The sequence below is a fragment of the Parus major genome, chromosome 1 (genome assembly GCF_001522545.3).
Source record: "Parus major isolate Abel chromosome 1, Parus_major1.1, whole genome shotgun sequence".
Taxonomy (NCBI): Eukaryota; Metazoa; Chordata; class Aves; order Passeriformes; family Paridae; genus Parus; species Parus major.
Window position 1 is genome coordinate 76,941,733 of NC_031768.1, and position 13,874 is coordinate 76,955,606.

Sequence of the window (13,874 nt, forward strand, 5' to 3'; positions counted from 1 at the left end):
TGTCCAGAGAAGGGCAGCGGAGCTGGGGAAGGGGCATAAGACTGGGGCACAAGTACTGTGAGGAGCATCTTGGAGAGCTGGAGTTGTTTAGCCCAAGAAAAAGAGGCTCTGGGGGGACCTCACTCTCTACAACTGCCTGAAAGGTGGGTGTAGCCAGGTAGGTTTTGGTCTCTTCACCCAAAGAACAAGGGTAAAGGACAAGAAGAAACTGCCTCAAATTGCACCGGAGGAGGTTTAGACCATGCATTAGGAAACACTTCTTCCCTGAAAGGATCATCAGGAGTTGGAACAGGCTGCCCAGGGTAGTGGTGGAGTCATCGTCCCTGGAGGTATTTAAAAGACATGTAGATGTGGCACTTAATGACATGGTTTAAGTGGTGAACTTGGCAGTGTAGGTTAATGGTAGGATTGATGATCTTAGAGGTTTTTTCCAACCTAAACAATTCTGTGATTCACATATGAATACACATAAGACCGCATGTACTTCTTTTACTTAGAAAACCAAGCAAGAAAAACCCACTCTAGTAAGAGAGGAGGCCAAGGAAAACTACAATGCCCTGTGTTAAGGAGAGCTATGTGGTGGGTCTTTCTGGTTCCAGGGTGCATGAAGGCCTCATCCTGACTTTCTCCACACAACATAACCTCAGAAAGGACCAGCAGTGACTCAGCTCCTTTACCACTCGCTGTGGGTACAACCTGTGGTGAGTCTTCCCCACCCAGGCTTTTTTTAATTTCCTTTTTTTTCCTTAGTATTTGGTATAATGGAGTACAGCAGGCACTTTGGTATAGTGTCCATTTTGAAACATGCCCAGGACCTCTTGAACACCACATTTCCTCACTAATGCAGTTTTCATTCATTTAATAACCCAGACTCACATTTTTACCTGATACAGCTTGAATAGTTCTTTAGCAAGCATGCTGCTTGCACACTATTGCTGATGGCTGATATTGGTAATATAACTTCTTTCATTTCAGTATCCAAGAAGGAAATTGTACGTGTATTTAGAAGTGCAGTTAACCTTTTTGTAGGTATCAATGCAAAGCCTCTTCTTTGATTGCTGAATCTGAGACAATATTTAATAAGACAAGCTACTGCAAAGGACTTAGTGCAGCAAAAACTGTAGTCTTCAGTTTGCAAATGAGTACCAGCACTAATGAAAAGACCATGTTATTTGTCTTCACTGATTTCTGTCTTGAGAAAGACTGAAAATATTGAATTGAGAACCTGTAGTAGGACCAGGTTGGTAGAGTAGATTGGTATCCCATCTAAAGCAGAACATCCCTTCTAGTTAACAAATTTTTTTGTATATATTTAAGTCAGTTTTAAAGATTTTGCTGCTAAGAATGGTTTTTGCTGAATCAGAGACTGAATCCTTTAAGAGTGCTGTCTTTTGTGCGAGGAGCATATTCAAAACTGTAAATGAGAAAACTCTCTTGCTACTGTTTTTTGTCCTATTCTGACAATTTTTGCTAATTAACTGACAATTAGCAGCCCTAAAGTTTATTGTTTATCACTTTGCCTTATTTTCCCCTTTGTTAAACAAATGACCCAAAGTTAAGCTTTATAGATCACACCTCTTTGTTTGCCATTGTTGACGGATCATTTTCCACTCAGAATGGAAATGATTAAACCATATAAGAAAGGATCATGCTTGCTGCTTATTCTCTGGCATCATATATGGAAAAATATTGCAGCTGGTTGAATTGTCTAGTTGAAATTAGCCTTTAAAGGAAAACAAAACAGAAGGGAATTGTGCAAGTGGGTTCATTAGGGCTTTATCGTAACAAGGAGTGAGTGGTGAAGAGGGAGAAAAGATGATGGAGTTCATGTTCCTGCAGATTAATTTATCAGTCTTTATGGGCACATGAAAAGAAAATTATGGCTACCTATAAAGGTCTAATTAGAGAATCTAGTGTAAATTCTCTGCAGCTAATCTGGTACAGTTCATAAAAAGCAAACAATAAAAACATAATGATGTGTTGCATTAAATGGGCAATCTTCAGCAAATGGGGCTAAATTAAAAAAGGTCTATTGGAAAAGTAGGCTCTTTATAGGCCTTCAATTGAGGATAACTCATTAAATACACAGCATGTTTTGCTGTTTAGTCCAATAGTGACTAATGTACCTTGGATGTGTACTCCTGGGAATGTTTCTGGTCTTGGGAGCAAGTCAGAACTTCTGGTAAAATCCTTGTAAGTATCACCTTGAGCACTTGAGGATTACTTGCATTTTTTAATGCTTCTTCACAGTTCTGACCTTCATTATATAGCCCAGTCCTGCTGGTGAGCATTTCTCAGTGTAAGCAATCAAAACTGGAGCAACTTCTCTGACCCAGCCTTCATATCCATGCCAGAAATGTGGACATACGAGAACTTGGCAAAGGCGTGAGTTAAAAATTTTGTGTAAATACTCAGTTCTGTCTGAAAGGAATAATTCATAATTACTGTAATTTGAGAGTGCTGAGAGTGCACACTGAAAACTCATCTCTAGGAAGCCTCCAAATGTTAAGGCAGTGAGAATAGAAAGGCAAATGAATTTATTCAAAATTGTGCAAAAGAAGAATTTTTCTTAAGGATTGCTTTGACTACACCATTGTCTTTCTGCCTCATGACTGATTTCCCCTTCTCACCCACTCCAGACACAAACTACCTGTCTGTGCTCTGTGGACTCTCTATGTCCCTATGTACTCTGGTTCTCCTGCCACTAATTGATTTTTTAGAGGCTACTTGGCCACTAATTGAATTTTTGAGAAAGTCTTTCTGCACATTTGAGGAGAAATTTTTCAAATGAACCAAACATCAACCAAATTTTCTCTCTTTATCTTCAAGCTCTCTGTAAAACTATCAGGAACAGATTCTTAAAAGCAGTTCAACAACCACAAAAGAACCAAAACAGCTTTCCATTTTTGTGGCCATGGTGGTCTCCTTGTCTGGTGGTTTCCTCTGCTGTCTGTTGTAGACAGTCCACCTTCAACAGAGAAGAACAATTTTTGGGAGGCTGCTGCTTTGCTATCATCTTTCTTATATGGTACCATAACATAAAAAATTATAAAAAATACATAAAGAAAGGCAAGAGTTAATCAGGTTGGCAATATTTGCAGGATGAGTAAGAACTGTGAATTCTGGGGTCTTATCAAAATACTCTGCAGAAAGTGAAGCTCTGGTGACCACTTCCTAGAAGTGCCTTTGAGACAAGTAGCTCTGTTCCCATGTTCCTGAGCAACAGAGAAAGAAAGTAAAAAGCTGCAGAGGCCAAGCAGACCATAGAGATCATAGTTTCCTCTCCAAACCTTTCAGTGCATACACAAATACAGCAATCAGATGGCTATGTGCTATAAAATCTATGTGAGCATACTTAAGGAGGGAAAAAGAGAAAGTAGCAGAGTTTTGTGCATAAATCATCCTTTTCTAGGCAAAAGAAACAGACTTAGCCATTGTGTTTACCTCCACATCTTTGGAGACCATTTTAGCAGAGGTTTCTACTTCCCTTGGTGTGACTGCCAACTTTGAGAATTTTTAGGTTGTGGATGATTGGTCTAATTGGTTGTAAAATAAACTATTTCAAAGAACTGGCACTCCTCACATCTGCCACTCTTGGCCTAATGTGTTTATGATGTATTTGCTGATAGAGAAAAATGTTGCTGTATGTGTATGCCCTGGAAAGCTGCAAGTTGTTTTGCCTTTCTTTTGTTTCTGTTTATCTTGGTTTGCAAATATTAAGCAGACATAGTTCTCAATATGGACAAATGTGCTGCAAAAAGCCACTCAGCTGAGGAGATCATAGCTGTTTTTTCAATTATTAAAAGCACATGCAGAAGAGTAAATGCACAGCTAATTTCAGAATGAAGGTTCAAAGCAGATGCACAACCCTAGTGAGGAAAGGTTTAGGTAACAGAAATGCTGATGTTTTACACTAATTTGTGTAGTGAAATCCCCAGAGACAAGGAGGATTGTATGTTGGCACAATTACCACATGCAGGTTATATCTGCATGTCTGAGACAGTCCCTGTTAAATGTCACATAGCCCAGTTCTTCCAGTTATGCTGGTGACAAGCATTGGAGTTTCTTGTGTGTTTAGGTTGCTCTGATGATGATGAGACAATAAGTCTTTACAGGTCACACATGAGCAAAAGCTCTGGGCTCTTTGGTAAAAAGAGGCTTTACTCTTTCTTTCTTCATACTCCTGAAAGGGCTGGGGTTTTTTCTTTGTTTGTTTAGTTGTGTATTTGGTTTGGGTTTTTTTGGGGTTTTTTTGTGTGTTTTTTTGTGTGTGGGTTTTTGGGTTTTTTTGTTTGTTTGGGTTTTTTTGTTTGTTTTTTTTTTGTTTGGGTTTTTTGTCTGTTTTGTTTTGTTTTTGAAGCCAGAGGAAATGCAAGCAATTCTGAGAACAAGGTACATCCACCAAAACAAAGTTCTGGAAAAGGGGTAGAGATAAGGGAAGGAAATATGTGGCTGCATTACCACCTTCCATCCCTACAATTTCTATTTAACAACCTTCCTATGAGAAGGGAATGGGATAAACTTTGATAAACCATCTGATTCAAACCCTGCACATCCAGGAGCCCTTAACAAGGGGATATAGCTTAAGACAAAATTCTAGCCATCAGTTGGGATGATGTCCAGAGCAGCTTACCCTGCTCCCTCTGCTCCATGTGAAATTCCTGGCCTCAAGCGCAGGAGAATCTCACAGGTTCCATTGTGCAATGAAAGCCCATGCAACACTTACCCAGCCTACTCCCAAGTCCTGAATGGTAGAAGATGGCCAGGCTGTTCTTCCCACTGCAATGAACAGCTGGACCACACACAATTTGATGGAAAACCTGCGCTGTCTGTGTACATGCATGCACTCAATGGTTTGCTCATCAGCAGGCACTGGGAGTCGGAGGGCAGGGAGTTTGGGTTGTTTTGTTGTTTTGGGAATCAAAATATGCAAGTGACCTCTTTCAGCTGCGTGTCACAGAGGACATGTTTGGGTTGGCTTTGTGGTGCAGCAATATCTATAAATTTTCTTTCCTTTGTCAGTTTGTTTCGCAACCTTCATGTTGTTTGAGTGTTCAGGAGGGACCACTGGTGTCTACCAGAGCCATTTGGAAGCTTTTTTTTCCCTCTGTCCTGTCAAAAGTAAAACAGTTTAAGTCTGGCCAAATATCCAAAACCACTGATACCATGCAATGGATAAAATAAATACTTCTGTACAAGGGAGTCAATCCTTCATAGCTGACTATGTAGTGATATCCCCTTTGTGTGCTTTCTACTTGTTTGTAAATGTGTCATCTTCACAAAATATCTCCAATACAGATCTCAAGGGGAAAAATCCTTCCTTTTGCTTGTATGACTTTGTGCTCTCCTCTTATACAGTGGAGGGGGAGGATGAACAGTTCTCTGTGAGCTGCCCTTGCAGGATAGCATCCCTTCTTTGAGACCAGACCTCCTGCTTGCTCAGGACTGAGCACATTTGCTCCAGACAGACCCAGGCCAGACTTGTCTTCTGCATGGTCTTCAGCCTTTCCAGAAAGACTTACAAAGCCTTGCTGGTTCAGGGTTACAGCATCCTCAGGGGAGATACACAACCATCATCTCATGGCCTAGAAAAAAAAGATTATTTAGATGTATTGTTCTAGAAACATTTTGAGTCCCAGCCAGACCTTTAGGGCCAAATGCTGCACAGAAGTTCATACAGGCATAACTGCAAGTATGCAAGTCAGTATTTCTCTCAGCAAGCACAAGTCTTTTCCCTCTTCATCCATCTTTGAATGCAAATTGCAGCAGAGATCTGTGAATGATTCAAGATTAATTTTGGCATGAAAATAATCAGAGTCAATAATACAAGGGTCATCTTAAGTCTTTCTGAAACAGGCATCTTCTAGGTGTGTGGAGGATAAGAGCTCCCTGACATGTGGACTGGATGTTTTTGTTCAGCACAATGAGAATTTACAGAAAACATCATATCACGCCTGTTTCTGGGTTGTGACAAGGTAGGGTTGACTTCCTCCAGCTCATTGTACAGTCTGTAGAAAGAGTAGGATAGCAGAAGGCCAGCTGTGGTTTGTGCCGCCTTGAAATGTCCCAATGACTTGTGGGCAGCTTTAAGCTTTCTCCACTCATATCTTTGGGTAATCCAAACACTGCCTGACCAAGTCCTTACCACTCTGCAGGGAGGTTTCTTAGCTCAGGTATGATACCTGTAAGTAGCATAGGAACAGATTATGTGTTGATTTTGCCAAGAGTCAGACAACGCAAGTAAAGTAAAGAACATGAGCCCCTTTTTTGATCTTAGGGTATCAAAGTGGTAGAAAGATACATTAGACACTTAGAGGCAGTGGTCTGACTATTGTCGAAAATATTTATGAAAATGAGTAGCCTTTGTAATGGGAATGCCATGTTAAACCACCCAAAGCTGCTTGCCTTTCCCAGAGGAACCACTGGAAGCTGTTGCCTGTGCTATTCCAATTCCAGTAGTGAACAGGATTTGCTCAGCACAGTCCCCAGCAGACAGTGGTGTTCCCAAAGCCACCCTGCCCTCACACAGTGCTGCCTCAACGCTCCATTTGTATGGGATGCTCCTTTGCTCTCCCTTATCGTTCTGAATCGTCTTCACCAAAGACCTTTCTTTCACAAACCAAAGTTATTCCAGTAAAGCTGGGTTTTATTGTCTCACTTGCAGATTTTGTGGACAATTATTCACAGGGAAAATATTTATCTTGTTTTTCCCAATCTCATTTCTACACCTGCCAAATCGCCTCACCCTTTCCAACTCCTTCTAATGCCCATGAAGATCCCATTGTATCATTTTGGTCCGTTTCGTAAGCTAAAGAATGTATTGGATTGGGCAGGTCTGGATTTACTGCCAACTATGACAGCTAATTCAAATGTCTGTTAGTATCTGTGGGACAATATAATGTTCTAATCTTAACCAAAATGGCATCAGACTTCTGGCTCCGTCATAGTTAGTGTCATTATTAGGAAAAAGATTTACTCCATAATGAACAACTTCATTTGTTTTTTGCAGTGAATTTGTACATTTATGATGTTAACTTCTAATAATGCTATTTCTCTGTCAAACCAGCAGCCCTGAAAGAAAGTGAGAAAGTAGAAATCTCAAGTTTGTTCAAAAATATTTGACCCCAACTTGTCTGTGGGGAAAAAGTATTGTGAACATCTAGTCAATGTGTAATAAAGTTTCACAAACGTGGTAGTGAATGAATGTTGGATTCTTTTCATTATTTTCTTTCTTAAAATCTCCTGGATTGTTTGGGTTTTTGAAGCCGGTCTTATGATTTTGTGGTCCAACACTTGCATTTCAAAATCTGGATATTTGCAGTAATATATGTAATGAATTTAAGGCTTATTTTAAAACAACTTTTATAAACTATGGATCTTAGGCTGGCTGCCAGATATTAGGAATATATGGGTCTTCTTGATACAAACTTACTGTCTCTGAAAAAGATTTATTGTTGCAACAAGATATGAACTGATAAGGGTTTAAGTCCAGCCTCTGCAATAAAAGAATTTATGTGCCGTTTCCTCCTCTTTAATCAGTGGTTAGGGTAGGAATGTGATGCATTTGAACCAGTTAGTGCAAACTGTGCTTGTGGGAGTTACTTATTTGACATGACTAGGACTAGTTATGACCCTCACCTAAAGATTTCAGCTGATTCCCCTGGGAATTGAATGAGGCCCTATGGTCTACTCTGTCCCTTGGCTGGGGTGCTACTCTTTCCCAGATGCCTGGCTGTGATTCCTAGGGGTGCTGAACCTCTTGTTACCCACTGAGTTTGACATGAGTTTCCAGTGCTCTGAGAAGGCAGGCCCCACAGGGATTTGGTACATGAAAACACCCTAAACTAGGGCATACTTTGGTTATCCTAAGGGCACAAAGCAGTTTGGGTCACTACCTGTGGTGCTCTGAAGTAGCTGCTGTTCCCAGAACAGCTGGTAGGCTGGGAGGGAAAGGATCTGAGCCAACCAGAGTGGAAAAGCCAAGAGAGCTCTATAGGGAAGGGTCCAGTTTCCAAGCCCTTGCATTGGGACAGTGGTATGAAAAGTCTGGGGCTGCTGCCCAGGGAGGCTGGTCTGAAGGAAAGACTGAATGGCATATATAAACATGATCCAACATTATAATACATGGGGTGAATTCACAGGAGAAGCTCACAAAACAAAATCTGTGAATGGGTAGAAGTGAAGCCTTGGCTTATTTACAGAAAACAGAGTTGATGAGTATGTTGAAAACACATGAAGGTGAGAGTAAAATAAACAAAAAAAGGGGGAGAAGTGCTGGCCCATCAGCCTGTCCCTGAGTCTCTTTGTGCCTTGTGGCTTAAACAAAGCAAGGCAGCTGGGGAGAAAGGAAGAGAAAGTTGCAAGAAGGACATCACTGGAGGGATGTACATGAGTAAAAGGAGGTAGTGACCTTTCTTCTCAGTTGTCTCCCAAACTGTGTTGGTGGGAAGGCAGGGATAGCCATTATCACTCCATATCCTAGATTAGAGTTTGGTGTACAGCTATACAACAACTGCAAACTAGAGACTTCCCAGGGAGTGTTCTGAAAACAAAATGATCCTTTTACTATCTTTAGTTTTTTTCCTATTCTCTTACACTTGCATCCTATTCCTCTGTATCCTGCAAAAAAGAAAGACTCTGAGTGCATTATTCCCATCTGGGTAAATCTGGTGGCTCTCTGCTCCTATTGTCCCATCCAGATGAGCAAGAAGGATTTTGATGGTAAGGAGAACAAGTGGAAGGGAGGGGTAGAACAGAAAACTGCATCTGGAAGGTGGGAAAGGTCCAGAGAAGCACAGCCATGTAAAGAGAATATTTAGTCTTTAACACAGTGTGTGCTTGCTCAGAGTATAAAGGAAAGGAAATCTCTGAGCAACGTTATAAACATATCTTCCAGCCCTAGTTATGCACACACACATAAATGGCTCAAGTTTCACTCCTGTGGATTATTATTGTATCAGCACAACCTTGAACTATATTTATAGTCTTGTAAGCTGCCAAGTTGCAACCTGCTTCTTGTTTTTTTCCTGGTGGCAGCCAGCATGGCCTAAAGGGGCGATTGCAGCTGAGAGTGTCAGTGGAAGAGATTGGAGTCTGGCCACCCACTCTCTGTGTGGCCACGAGCAATTCCCTGCTTCTTCGTACCTCAGTTTCCCCAGTGATAATAGCAGGAAGGGTTATTATTCCCAAGGCAATTGTAAGCACTTTATTTGAGCTTCTTGTACCTTTGGAACACCTGGTGGTTACAGTAGCTGATAGCAACAGCTTCTTGTGAGATGCCCTTTTCAGCCCCTGCTGACTGTGAGACAGAGCTGCAGAGGACTCTGGTGTAGGTGCCTTTATCTCCATGAAATCAGCACGGCTCCATGTTCACTGGGATTTTTGCAGGACAGACACATAGGCTTAAAAAACTCCACCATTTACAGAATGACAGATAGGATGCCATATCTGCATACTTGAGGAAAACTAATTTTCTTTCAGAGTCAGGTACTAGGGAAGACTTTTCTAACACAGTTTATACATAGGAAAGGCAAGAAACCAAAAAGGAGAGCAAAGGTCTCCCAGTGCTTGCCAGAGCTGTGGGTACCAACAAACAGGAGTGCAGGTCTGAGGAGGTGGTGGCAGATGCTAGAGCTAACCCTGGGGTGGGAACCTGTGCTGATGAGGCCAGCTGCAGATTTCACCAATTCTTATTTGTCCAATACAGAATTTTCTCACATCTCATGTGACATGACCCTGTTGCCATTGTGCCTGGCCCTCTGGACAAAGTCTTGTTTTGCCAGGGTTCACTTAAAGTCTAAGGCCTGAAAGGTCACAACGTCACATAGTTATAACTTCCAGCTCCCAGACTGTCCTTTCTATTGCTAGCTCCTGTCTCACATTTCTACGTTTCCTCTCTCCAAATGTGAAGCTTACAGAAACCCACTCTTCCTGTGTCCTGTAACAATTTTTATTAGGTTTGTGATGTGCAGTACTGTCCACTTTGCAACTTCTATCTGATGGCAGCAGAAAAGCCTTCACAAAATTAGCTGATTATATTTATTTTATTTTTTTAAAACAAATAGCTAGCTCTTTTTAAATTTCCATTCCCCTTAAAGCTTCAGTCATATCTCTAATCTTAGGGGCTACTCAGACGTAGAGAGGGCTTTCCTTTTTCAGCACATTCCTATCCTCCACTGTCCACAAGCCAAAAGATGATGTGATCCTGGCAGCCCACTTTTTGTGTTGAAAGTCTGCTTTATGCTAAGGTTCTTCCCCCTGGAGTCTTCTTTGTGCACTCCTCAAAACGATGAAATCAGGGATCATAACTCAGCAGCTAATTAGAATGATGATAGCACCTTATCCTTGGCAGCTTGCCAGCTTGCCTGACTGCAGCAGTGGGCCTTGGAGTTTGGTCTCATTTCAACCTCCAGGCCCTTGAGTGCTGTGATTACTCTAAAGGTGTAGGTCTCCCACCATGGCCCATTCCAGCCTCACAGCTGGGGTGCTGTGGCCTCCCTCCCTCTCTGAGATCCCAACATCTCAATCAGCTCGCCTCTGCTCCGTGGCACACTCAGGGATCACAGGCAAGAGGAGAAATTGTGAAGCTGCATTGCTGTAAGAGGGAGTGCTTTAGGAGACACACAGGCTGCTCAGCCCTTCCCCATCACTGGAAGTACTGTGCATCTTCCTAGGTCACATCCTATAATTTACATCTAGATTTGCATCAAGAGGAAGTAGAAATCAGGAGCAGAGAAGGTCTGGGAAAGATGAACAGTCGCTTTAAACCTAGGAGTCAAATAAAATACTTCCCTTCTCCATTACTACTCATTAAAAAAAAAAAAAAAAAAATGAAAGCGCCACTAATTGAGCCAGTTCCTGACTGTAGTTTTTTGGGGTGGGACAGGAGAGAGGAAAGGCTGAGTCACAATTTCTGAGCACTCAGCTCTTCCATAATGCTTCATCACCAAGGATTTTAAAGGTTTTGACATATGAATGAGTTAAATTTCACAACTTCCTAGTCAGGCCAGGAAAACCTTTGCTGAGTTCATTCACAGATGAAATGGAGCAAGCCTTTAGGTCAGAGTTTTCCAACCTGGATACTTCATGTTAGATACCAAAGCTAGAAATAACTTTAAAATGTAGTGGGTTTAAAAGTGCATTTATCCATGCTTCTACTGCCACATTAACAAGGGGTATCTGGATTTGTTTAGTGTTTAATCAGACTGTGGAATTCAGTAGCCTACTTCTGATCTGGTAACACCAGATACCTCCTCTGCCTCCACCAGAATTATCTGTGAAAGGCTGAAGAGGAGGCAGATTTTCTATTTTCTGCTGAAGGAGGGAGGGTTTCTCACTCTATGAAGTAGTAGCATCCTCCTTTCTTCCCTCTCATCTTCCCTCCCTTGGTTTTCTGTGTTCAGGACCATGGTAAAAGCACTAGTGATATTGGAGCCTTCAGCACCTTCAAGTCCAGAGATGCCTACCATCAGGTTTTCACTCCTTCTACTTCTCAGAGCTCTTGCATGGAAGAAGCCAGCCTTGTCCAGTCACCATCTGCACACAGACAATAAGAAAATTGCCATGAATCTGCACAACAATTCAATGGCTTGGACATGGTTAAGTCAGGGGAAATGTATGTGAAACCAGCCAAAATTAAGTGTGTTACCTTGGAACCATTCTGGGCCATGAGCCGTGAGTGAGACTTCAAGGACCTGGAGCACTCCTTGAGCGGCCTGTGTGGCAAGGCTGGGGTCTGCTAACCAGCTGATCTTCCCTGCACTGTCAAGGCTCCTCACCTGGGCTGGAGTTCTCCAGAGAGCTGCCCCATTTTATCCACCTCCAGCTTCCTTGCCTGAACCTGCCCCATCTTGTCCTGGCACAAGCTAAGGAACCCCCATTGAAATCTGTGCTCAGCTGCTTCTGAGTAGTCACTCTGGGGAATACAGGACCAGGCACAAACCTTTGGCAGGTTACAAGACCTGCTGAGATGTCTGTGTTCTCTTCTTCAAAAGTGTGTCTCGTAAGGCAATGCTGCACTAAGGGGACTTTTGTGACAGTAGCATATTGCAAGGCACTGTGAGTATCCTCTGGGCTAGCTCTGGGCTAAAGTTTATTTTGCCTCTGTATCCCGACTGTCTGAGCAGAAAGGTTGGCTTAGCTTGTAAATGTGACTTCACAGAAACATGGCAAAAGACAGAGATACCTTAAGCCAATAAATGCTTCCAGATGGGGGCATTTCTGGTGAACTTTTTACTTCTGCCTCTAAATGAGGCACTGTTAGCTTTTTACAGAGATCGAAAAGATCTGAGCCTTAGGTAAAGCATCATGGTTCTNTCTTTCTCTCTTTCTTTCTTTCTTTCTTTCTTTCTTTCTTTCTTTCTTTCTTTCTTTCTTTCTTTCTTTCTTTCTTTCTTTCTTTTTCTTTCTCTCTCTTTCTCTCTCTCTCTCTCTTTCTTTCTCTCTTTCTCTCTCTTTCTCTCTCTCTTTCTCTCTTTCTCTCTCTTTCTCTCTCTTTCTCTCTTTCTCTCTTTCTCTCTCTCTTTCTCTCTCTCTCTTTCTCTCTCTCTCTCTCTCTTTCTCTCTTTCTCTCTCTCTCTTTTTCTTTCTCTCCTCTCTCTCTCTTTCTCTCTCTTTTTCTTTCTCTCCTCTCTTTCTTTCTCTTTCTCTATTTTTCTTTCCTTTTTTGCTTTTTGAGTATTTTAAGTTTTCCTCCTTTTTTTTTTTTTTGTGCAAAACAAAGCAGGTAAGAAGAAGGACACACTGCTGTTTTAAAAAATGCAGCTTATTATACTCTTAGAAGCCTGTAAATAGAGGAAAAAACAGGCAAAAGAGGGAGAGCAAACAAATTTTGACTGTAACAGCAGTGAGCCAGTGGAACATCTTGAAAGGAACTAGCCTTGTCCTAGGAAATTAAAAAGACATGTGTGTAGCTGTTAAAAAGCCTGAGAAAAGTGTCTATGATTCCCAAGCAAGGGAGTCCTGCAGGAGGAAGTTTACAAGATCTAGGAGTAGTAGTATCCGTGACTTTAATCTGGTCTTGGAAATTATTAGTTCTAAGCATGCTGGAAGAAATTAAGAGCAAACAAGGGGTTTCAGTTTAGAATCTGAGTCTTTGATGCTTTAGGAAAGTAATTTGATTGCATCAAATGGGTCCCAGGGATAGGAACCTTAGTCCATAAATATCACTGATCCACATCATTAAAAAAACTTCAATCTGCACTTTTTTTTTCCCTTCTTCTTTTTGCAGTGCTAATATTCTTTGGACATAAGAGGCCCACAGCTGAATCAGCAGGGAGATTGATTTCTCTCTCTCCCTTTAAAAGAGGGAAAGAAGGTCCCTTTGGGTCAGGGTTAAGGGCTTGGAAGGGGCCTAATGGGAAAGTTCATCTCACAGCTGCCAGCAGTATATAGTACCAGGCCCATGGATAACAACAGGATGTGGGTTTTGAGCACTGTCAGCTCCTTCATGATATATTTCTTTTTAATTTTCTCCTTTTAAAATAATACACCAGCTAAGAACATTCTTTATTATCATAACAAAATCTCTGCTCCAGTGACTCTGAGACGTTCCTAATTGTTTTCAATCTGTCAGGAACGCTTTCTGTTTGCATTTCTGCAACCACTCAAGAGATTGCTGTAAAGAAAACAAACAAAAAAAACCAGCCTGGGCTAACTGAGGGGTTGGGTAATGGGTTATAGCACTTTCACCTCGCTCAGCACTGCTGAGCAGGAACCAAAAACTGAATTGGTTGGTAATAACTTGAGTATCAGCTTTGTAACAGCCAATTTTGAGCTGTTGTTAGCACTTCAAGTCACCACACAGGCACAGTGACAGCCAGTGAGTTAAAAATAAACTCTGGTTATGGTGGAAGGCACGGGGAAAGCACACCATT

General features: G+C 41.7%; 1 protein-coding gene across 1 annotated transcript in view; it reads left to right on the forward strand.

The window, feature by feature from the left end:
- The window catches only part of MAML2 (mastermind like transcriptional coactivator 2), a gene marked incomplete at its 5' end in the record, with an annotated part of 208,199 nt that overhangs the window by 31,543 nt on the left and 162,782 nt on the right, over nucleotides 1-13,874 (forward strand). The gene's annotated exons all lie outside the window — the stretch shown is intronic.